Source organism: Crotalus tigris, unplaced genomic scaffold (genome assembly GCF_016545835.1).
Source record: "Crotalus tigris isolate CLP2741 ecotype Arizona unplaced genomic scaffold, ASM1654583v1 scf7180000018419.1029430, whole genome shotgun sequence".
Classification (NCBI taxonomy): Eukaryota; Metazoa; Chordata; class Lepidosauria; order Squamata; family Viperidae; genus Crotalus; species Crotalus tigris.
Genome location: NW_024096993.1, coordinates 199,277 through 206,785, shown reverse-complemented (window position 1 = coordinate 206,785; position 7,509 = coordinate 199,277).

The window sequence follows — 7,509 nt, the reverse complement described above, 5'->3', positions numbered from 1 at the left end:
AAAAGAAAAATCACCACTGGAAAACACAGCTAACCTTATTTGAGAGTTGCTAGTCACATCTATAGAGATCAATTTGATATAAATGGAGAAATACTGTTTTTATTCCATTTCTTGATGCATTACACTCTTTCCTGTCATAGGTGCAAATCTTTTTCCAGTTGGAAGTTGGAATCAGAGCCCCTTTCACGTCTTGGGTTGATTGAAGAAAGTGGAGTGAAACAGTAGGGAATTGCCTTTCTTTATGGAGTGGAAGTTCTTCTTACAAGATCCCTATCTAAAAATGACCCTTCCCCCCCCCCAAACAGACAATGCGTGAGTTTACTGTATCTTCCTTCTCAGGATGGGGTCAGGAGAAGACTTCTAGGCTTTTATTTCTATAAATTAAAGCTTTATATAAAGCTTTGTATAAAGCTCTATATTCAGATATTGCCAACCTTGCATGTGAATTACATTTTAAACTATTGTGACAGAAGTTTGCAAATCTTTATCATTTGAACAGGCATCAGTAAGGTAGAAAATGGAACATTAATGGATCTTGTCATCACAAGTGATCAGGCTGCTTTGTGGAGTCACTTTAGTTGTAATCACTCGAATGATTTATACTGAGGCAACAACTCGACTTGGACAAACCAGGTGCTCTAATTTCATGCCTCTTAACTGAATTGTCAAGATGGGCTGCTGTGCTTCTGCCAATTGCTTCACCCAAAATGGTGGCAGAAGTATATTCTGTGCATGTAGATCTTTGAAGATCAACGAAGTTATGATCTGCTTTCAGAGAGAAGCGTCAAAGAGCTGGTTGATTGAGGCTTTGATCAAAGTGCAGTGCCCCTTCAAGGCATCAAATCTACTTTGTATTTTTGCCAGCTTTTTTTTAAAGAAGAGAATATTTAGATAGGTATACATAATCTAAATCAGCAACTTTGACATATTCCATTAAAGGCATCTCCTTTCTGATCTGAGATGCCTAACTTAGCAGCATTGCTGCCCTTTCAAAAGAACAGGGCATCGGATGCTCATATTCTCCCTATAATTAGATACAGAAAAGGTGATTTCCTTATCTAAGAGTGACTTAACTATTCAGAAAGAAATGAAAAAGAGACAGTTTGCAGGGGTAACAGTCAAACCAAAATGAGTTTGGACACTGCCTTAGACAGTGTGCTAAAAAAAATGTGCATTTTAAAAAAATCTATTCAATTCAATTTGATCAGAATTGCTTTTGCCTTTTCTTTGTTTTTATTTTGATACGATTTTTGCAAAAGGAGACAAATGTCTTGATGTTCTTATTGATGGGGGCTGGAGTTCTTACATTGCCTTAATTATGAATTCATGGGAGTGACTTCAAATTTTCTCCCTGACTTCTTATGCTTGTCATGTCAGGAGTTTGCAATTCGCGCTGAAGTAATTCATAGTTTTGATTAAATGGGCTGCAAAGTGAAAATATGGAAATTCTGAGAGAATTTTTTTTAGCCAATTCTCCTGTTCATTTTCCATTTTTGTCTAACGAATTAGTGATTTTCCTCTTGCAAATCCTTGGAGTTTAGTTAGAACTACTCCAAGGCTTGGAGTTTCACTTGGCATTAAGAGACATGGTGGCGCATGTGGTTAGAATGCAGTACTGCAGGCTAATTTGGCTGACTGCCAGGAGTTCAATCCTCACTGGCTCAAGGTTGACTCAGCTTTTCATACTTTTGAGGTGGGTAAAATGAGGACCCAGATTGTTGGGAGCAATATGCTGACTGAAAACCGCTTAGAGAGGGATGTGAAAGGACTATGAAGTGATATACAAACCGAAGTGCTATTGCTATTGGTTTTTTTCTATGCCTATAACTCAGATCTTCTGGTCACATTTTCCACTCCCTATGACCTGCAAATACAAACGAATGATGCTTGTAGCTCAAGCCCAAATTGCTACCAGCATATCTCTGCATACACACACGAATCATCTACTATTGCTAAATGTGACCATTAATAGTGAATCAATTTCTTTTTCAAATCTTGAATTATAATATAAGAGGATGGTTGTTACTTCTGGTAGATATGAAATATTTTAAAACACTCATCCATGGGACTGGATATTATTTTAAAACAACAACAGAGGAACAGTTTCTCCATCATTTTCTGCATCATATCCACATATAATGATGTGATCAGCCACAATTTCCATTATTTTCAACTACTGTAGTCAATGACTTGTATGTCGGGAATTGTGATCTTGTGTTATCTGAAGGACACCATCTGGGAAATATACGGTAGTTGGAATCCTGTGCTGGTTATAAAGTGAAGAGTGGCTACACAACATTGCTATGTATCTATTTTTACCTTCATTCTCTCATTCCTCCCTCCCATCTAGCTGTCGGTCTACTTGCCCATCAATCAACCAACCAACCATCCATCTAGCTAGCTATCCTGCTGTATTTATTTCTTCTGAAATAGCAAAGATAATTGAATTTCAAGCATGCAGTGCTGCGATTCCTGGTTATAATCTCCCACCCTTCATCTCTCTCTTTCCGCCCCCCAATCTTTCATCATTTTTGAATTAATGACTACAAGCAGATGGTTTAGCTACTGGAACCAATTCTGGTTCTAGGCCCAGTAAGAGATGAATCGAGGCAAAAGGAAATGAACTTGTGTAACACTGGTGTAGGTGTTGGAACCAGCAAAGCAAAAGCATCGCTTTGCCCTTTAGGTTTCCATGGAGTGATTGCCCAAAACACATGGTAACAAGCTTATTGCTAGAACTCTCTTCTTCCTTTTAAATGTTTTAAAACGTTGCTTGTTGGTCTGCTGTTTGAAATGTACACAAATGAAATTGTATTTTCTCCCATTGGTACCTATAAAAACATACACAGTACACCAAAATCTGCAATCAGAAATCCAGTAGTGGAAGTAATACACATTGATCCGTAATTGCATGAAGAGTAAGGAAGAATCCTTACACAATCCTTACACATAGAATCGCAGGGCTAAAAGGGACCTCAGAAGTTATCTAGTCCAATCCCCTGCCCAAGGCAAGAGTTCTTATACCATCTCGGACCAATGGTTATCCAAGTCTTTCCTTGAAAACCTCCAGTGATGGAGCACCCATAATTCCCTGAAGCAAGCTGTTTCATTGATTAATTGTTCTCATTGTCAGGAAATTTCCTGGTTGAATCTCTCTTTGTTGAGCTTCCACAAAACCCTTTAATGGTTTGGTTCCCTTTTTTAATTTCCCAGGTTTGCTGTCCTTGAGATTTTGTTGTTCTTGTTCCTTTCTGTTCTACTGACGTGTGCAACCAACCTAGACTTACAACTGACCTTCTTCCAGTTTTGACTCTAGGTTGGTTGAATAAACTATCCTTTCCTTCTCCCAGATGTCTCCCAATGCTGTAGTGTAGGCATGTCAAACTCGCAATGTCATCTGACGTTGAGCAACGTATCGGGCCGGTTTTGCCATTGCCAGCAATGGGGGGGGGCGCAGCTTCCGTGTGACGCATCCGGCCCACGGGCTGGCAGTTTGACATCCCTGCTGTAGTGTATGACATAGAATGGATAGATGTTTAGTGTTCTCAGCCACTGCCTGAATCACATGTGTTTTTGGATTAGCAACAAAAGATAATTGGTGGCACAATTGGGGTTAGTGCCACGAAAAATAATTTTGGGGAGCATAGGAGAGTGGAAAACAGTAGGGAAAAAAGTGGCCATAGACAATCCACTGAATGGATTGGTGTGGATAGGGGAAAAGCCATCTAGTCCCCAGCTTCTGCTCTCCAGGGTACTGCATCCTTGATTTTCTCCCACTTCTAGTCCACATCTACTTGAAATCACCAGGAGTGGTCATTCCTGCTCAAGGGACAAGTGGCAGCTGTGAAAAAGAATGCTTTTGCCCAAATCCACCTCGTGCCCTTGTTATACCCTTTCCTAGATAGAGTTGCTCAAGTCCACTCATGCCTGATGCTTACCACCTGGATTACTGCAATGCACTCTAAATGGGGCTGCTCCTGAAAAGCACTTGGAAGTTTCAACTTGTCCAGAATACACAGTACACCCATATAACACCACTGTTGTCTCCCAGTACAGTTTAAAATGTGGTTGTCACATTTAAAGCATGGGACCAGATTAAGTAAGCCTCTTTTTATCATTCCATGTAATACTGGTTACCTGGTAAATTTGTTTACTAAATAAATGTTCCCTCAAACTTAGAAAATGTAAGGCTTGCTTAATCCCCTATGCAGTTTTTTTCTACACTATTTCCAGACAAATGGTGGGTCTGGTTTTAGCACTAAATCTAATACTCCTAATTGGCTGGAGTTAGCCCAATGACCTGCTATCCTTCCTCGGGACTTAGTCAAGTGTGTCTTTTGAAGAGGCCTAAGCCATAATGTGACTACTTTGATTTTAGATGGGAACTCAGCCGATGTCTTTTGTAAACAATGGCTCATGTTTTAATATATGCTGTGGATCTGATTAATTGTGGTTTATTCATCGAACAATTAAGCAAATAATGACTTATTGAACTGCATAGATCAGGGGTCTTCAAACTTGGCCTGGCTGAGGAATTCTGGGAGTTGAAGTCCACAAGTCATAAAAGGGCCAAGTTTGAAGACCCCTGGCATAGATCCATGCTATAGGTGTTTATTTAAGCATTGCTTTTGTACTGCATTTTGCTGTATTTGTACCTGATAAATTCCATTCATAATTCAAAATATAATTTTAAAATAAATGTGGACGTGGGTGGTATTCTTGCAGCCAAACATCACCATCTGTGCCATGGCTGCTTCTATACTGGAGCGCTAACTACTATTATGAAGCAGAATTAGGTTCACACTTAGGTTCCCAGGGAGAGTGATAAAAATGTCCTGCTTTCCAACTTCTCTAGCGGCAAGCTGGGTTAAAATATGTGTTACCATATTCCAATTTTCTACATGTTGCAGAAATTGTTAATACTATCCCCATTGCTACAAAGCAATTTCAATGTAAAATCATACAGCTGGAGTGACTATGATAAGACCATTTAGTTCTCAACCTGTGGGTCGGGACCCCATTTGGGAACGAACGACCATTTCACGGGGGTCGCCAAACGCAGTCCGCCATTTTTTTCCCACTTTTCCTTAGCTGTGCTACTCCCTTTTATTCTATTGGCTTTTGAAAGCCAATAGAATAGACTCTCTTGAATAGAGTCTAATTCTATTGGCTTTCAAAAGCCAATAGGAATTGTCCAGGCTGTCTCTGCCCTGCTGAGCCCGCCAAAAGCCCCAGTCTGCAAACGGTGCTGCAAGTTGTCTGCAGCAAAGGGGATCTGTCTGGAAGCTTCCACCCCTCCCTGCTGAGCAACTACTAAAAATGTAAGTAAAAGAGGGCCAGGGGTGGGAGGCCGGTGGGCGCAGGGAGGGTTGCTGGCGCGCGTGGGGCCTGGCGGGTGCCTTACCTCCCTTGGGCTGGGCCAGTTGGTGGCCCAGCTGGTAGTCGGCCTGCGCTGTCGCTGCCCCTTGCCAGCTACGCCTCGGCCAGCGCAGGGGGCGGCACCACGCATGTGCGGCGCTCCTGGGCACGGTAAGTCCTCGACTTACAATCGGTTGGGTAGTCCTCGACTTACGACCAGTTGGGTAGTCCTCGACTTACGATCAGTTGGGGGTCGCGGCATTAAAAAGGTTGAGAACCACTGATTTAGGTCAATTCTCTGCTTTGAATGAACTCCCGAGTTAAAACACTCTTGACAGATGGCTATCTAGCTTCTTTGGCAAGTCTTCCAATGAAGAAACGCCCATTACTATCTGGTAAGCCAGAGTAGTAGTACATGCACATTGGCATATCATTTCCTTTACACATTGCTCATTAAAACAACACAGGAGCCTTATTTGAGATTCAGTGTTTTATCTAAACCTGGAGTAGCTGTTATTCTGCATATGCAGGAACCAGAATTTAAAACCAAGAACTGACATGAGTTTAGTTCTGATTTCTACTAATCCTAAATGGTGACTACTTTGGGTTCCAATGAGGAGCTAAGCCTTAGATAAGCCTTCAAATCTCCATCATGGTTAATGAACCAAGGGCGGGTTGATGTAAGAAAGATAGAAATGTGTGCAGCTATGTTTCCTCTTTCCCTTGGTTTATCTTAACTTTATGACTATTATAGGTACTTATACAGGAATATTAGGACAAAGGAGGTTAAAGAATGGACAGAGGTTTATCTTTATGGGTGACAAATGACATTTTTTTTAAATTTATGGCTTGATTGAATAAGGGAAGAAAAACTGTGAATTAGAAAAATGCAGAAAAAAGATTGAAGAAATATATTGGTTTGACTTTCACAAGAGTCTTAAGCTATCCTGAAAAACTACACAGCAAGTCTGTACCACATAGGAAAGTTTTCAGATCCACCTGTTGTAGGACTAGGCCTCTAGCTCTGGGTTTGGAAATATGTGGTCCTCCAGCAATTGCTGAATTAAAATAACATCCCTTAGCTCCTCTAGTTGATACTCATGTAAAATATAATTTAGCCACTGTTAGAGGACAGCAAGTTCTCCAATCTTGCTTAGGGCAATTGGCTTCAAGGAGTTTTAAGTGTAGGAGTCTTTGTAAGGTTATCAACCTTATTCAACCTTGAAAAATTGAGGTTATTAATAAGGCTGTCAAAAGATTAAATTACTTTCAGAATGAATGAATATCTTATGTTCTTTTGAAGGACTTCCAGGACCCATAGGATGAGAGAGATCTACCCTTAAGAAAGCCACCTGATTTGAAAAACAACTGATTTTGTTGCTACTAAAGAAATTTCAACAACTTAACAATACTATAAAAACAAAAGGGGGAGCAGATGTGTGGTCTTATTTGTGCAAGTTGAAATAGAATCAGGAGTAATCACCTCTAGGTAAGATGGGTGGCATATAAATTGAATAAATAAATAAATAAAAATAAAATAAATAAAGGCTTTACATCTGTCAAAGTATTCTCATTCTCTCAGTATGCCATAGCAAACCTATACCAACCTTGGAGGGAGTAAAGATTAATTTCCATCCATTAGAGAGAATGGAGTTACTTGAATGAATCTTGGAAGTATGGGAAATCATAGAGCAGATAGGGAAAATGAAAATGGCTCCTTTTTCATTCATTTTGGATCTGGCAGATCTTCCACTACTGATTGTCCCCCTCTATTCTGTTAGTGCAAAGATAGATTGGTAATTTATTAAAGATAAACAACTACTTATATTACTGAAGTATTTATGTATTTTCAACCCAATATTTTACTACTGAATCAATGAAAACTATCGCTTATTGTTAAAAGAAATAATAATAAAAAATAAACTAATATCTTTTAAAAGGAGAACAAGGTATTCCTTTGAAAAGAACACCTCTGTATCTGTGACAACATAAAAATGGCTCTTTAAATAAACATCCGTCAGGAAGCCAATTTTTTTACTACTTTAAGAAATGCATTTCCTGGTGTCAGATGTGTCAGACTAATTGGAGTAGAAACTGCATTTCATAGCTTCCATATTCTTTCCAGCAGTGAGTATTTCATTGTCACTCTAA